The sequence below is a fragment of the Pangasianodon hypophthalmus genome, chromosome 19 (genome assembly GCF_027358585.1).
Source record: "Pangasianodon hypophthalmus isolate fPanHyp1 chromosome 19, fPanHyp1.pri, whole genome shotgun sequence".
Taxonomy (NCBI): Eukaryota; Metazoa; Chordata; class Actinopteri; order Siluriformes; family Pangasiidae; genus Pangasianodon; species Pangasianodon hypophthalmus.
The window spans coordinates 787,470-789,969 of NC_069728.1; positions in this window are offsets into that span (position 1 = coordinate 787,470).

The window sequence follows — 2,500 nt, forward strand, 5'->3', positions numbered from 1 at the left end:
GGACTTTGAAATTTTTTCGAAAAGTAGCGTCGGTTATACCAGGGGCCAGGCACTTTTAGGCTGATAACTCGAGATGGGCTGGCGCAAATTTCGTCAGACTTTGCACGGACCTTCGGGCGGACGGTACGGACCGAGGGAGGCCGCCCCCGCCCCGGTGGGGCCCCGCGGCGCCGGGAAACGGGGGTCTGAGGGGGCCCGACATTTAAAAATTCATAACTTTGCGAGCGAGCCGCCTATCTTCGCCAAACTCCGGAGGCTCGTAGAAGCCTCCGAGACGCGTCCAACGAGCCATGGCACGCGGCGCTGGGCCTTCCCGGGGCCGAGTAATAGAGCGCGGAAATCCGAAAAAAGTGGCCGGCCCGAGGCGCTCCTAGGTCGGCCGCCTCCGCCGCCTCGACCGCGCTCCGGTTCTCCCAGCTCCGGTTCTGCCACCCCGGCGTAAAACGGCCTCTGCCGCTTTGGAGCTCGATAACTCGGCAGCCGCGCGGCCCATCGACGCCAAACTTTAACGGGACCTCGAGGACCCTTGCCCGCAACGGACCGGACCGGCCCCGAGGCGCTGGGACCCCGCGGGCCCGAGGAACGGGGCCCTCCGCGGAGACCGAAACTCAAAGAGGCGTAACTTTGCGAGCGAGCCGCCAATCTTCACCAAACTCTAGGGGGGGCCTAGAGCACTCCGAGACGAGTCCAACGAGCCCTCGCTCGAGGCTCTGGCACTTTCCCGGGCCGAGAAATAGAGCGCGGAAATCCGAAAAAAAGTGGCCGGCACGAGGCGCTCCCAGGTCGGCCGCCTCCGCCGCCTCGCCCGCGCTGCGGTTCTCCCGGCTCCGGGGGGAAAAAAAGGCGCACTTGAACTTTGGAGCTCGATAACTCGGCAGCCGCGCGGCGCATCGACGCCAAACTTTAAAGGCACGTCGGGACCCTTGCCCGCAACGAACCGGACCGGCCCCGAGGCGCTCGGACCCCGCGGGCCCGAGGAACGGGGCCCTCCGCGGAGCCCGAAACTTAACGGGGCATAACTTTGCGAGCGAGCCGCCTATCTTCACCAAACCTCGGAGGGTCGTAGAAGCATCCGAGAGGCGTCCAACGAGCCCTGGCAGGCCGCGCTGGGCCTTCCCGGGGCCGAGTAATAGAGGGCGGAAATCCGAAAAAAAGTGGCCGGCCCGAGGCGCTCCTAGGTCGGCCGCCTCCGCCGCCTCGACCGCGCTCCGGTTCTCCCGGCTACGGTTCTGCCACCCCGGCGTAAAACGGCCTCTGCCGCTTTGGAGCGCGATAACTCGGCAGCCGCGCGGCCCATCGACGCCAAACTTTAAAGGCACGTCCGGGACCCTTGCCCGCAACGAACCAGACCGGCCCCGAGGCGGCTGGGACCCCGCGGGCCCGAGGAACGGGGCCCTCCGCGGAGCCCGATTCTTAACGGGGCATAACTTTGCGAGCGAGCCGCCTATCTTCACCAAACTCTAGGGGAGCCTAGAGCACTCCGAGACGAGTCCAACGAGCCCTCGCTCGAAGCTCTGGCACTTTCCCGGGCCGAGAAATAGAGCGCGGAAATCCGAAAAAAAGTGCCCGCCCCGAGGCGCTCCCAGGTCGGCCGCCGCTGCCGCCTCGCCCGCGCTCCGGTTCTCCCGGCTCCGGGGGGAAAAAAAGGCGCACTTGAACTTTGGAGCTCGATAACTCGGCAGCCGCGCGGCGCATCGACGCCAAACTTTAAAGGCACGTCCGGGACCCTTGCCCGCACCGAACCAGACCGGCCCCGCGGCGCTCGGACCCCGCGGGCCCGAGGAACGGGGCCCTCCGCGGAGCCCGATATTTGAAAGGCATAACTTTCCGGGCCAACGTCCCAAACTCACCAAACTCTAGGGGAGCCTGCAGCACTCCGAGACGAGTCCAACGAGCCCTCGCTCGAGGCTCTGGCACTTTCCCGGGCCGAGAAATAGAGCGCGGAAATCCGAAAAAAAGTGCCCGCCCCGAGGCGCTCCTAGGTCGGCCGCCGCTGCCGCCTCGCCCGCGCTCCGGTTCTCACCGCTCCGGGTGGGGGGAAAAAAGGCGCACTTGAACTTTGGAGCTCGATAACTCGGCAGCCGCGCGGCCCATCGACGCCAAACTTTAAAGGCACGTCCGGGACCCTTGCCCGCAACGAACCAGACCGGCCCCGAGGCGCTGGGACCCCGCGGGCCCGAGGAACGGGGCCCTCCGCGGAGCCCGATTCTTAACGGGGCATAACTTTGCGAGCGAGCCGCCTATCTTCACCAAACTCTAGGGGAGCCTGCAGCACTCCGAGACGAGTCCAACGAGCCCTCGCTCGAGGCTCTGGCACTTTCCCGGGCCGAGAAATAGAGCGCGGAAATCCGAAAAAAAGTGGCCGCCCCGAGGCGCTCCCAGGTCGGCCGCCGCTGCCGCCTCGCCCGCGCTCCGGTTCTCACCGCTCCGCGGGGAAAAAAAGGCGCACTTGCACTTGGGAGCTCCATAACTCGGCAGCCGCGCGGCCCATCGACGCCAA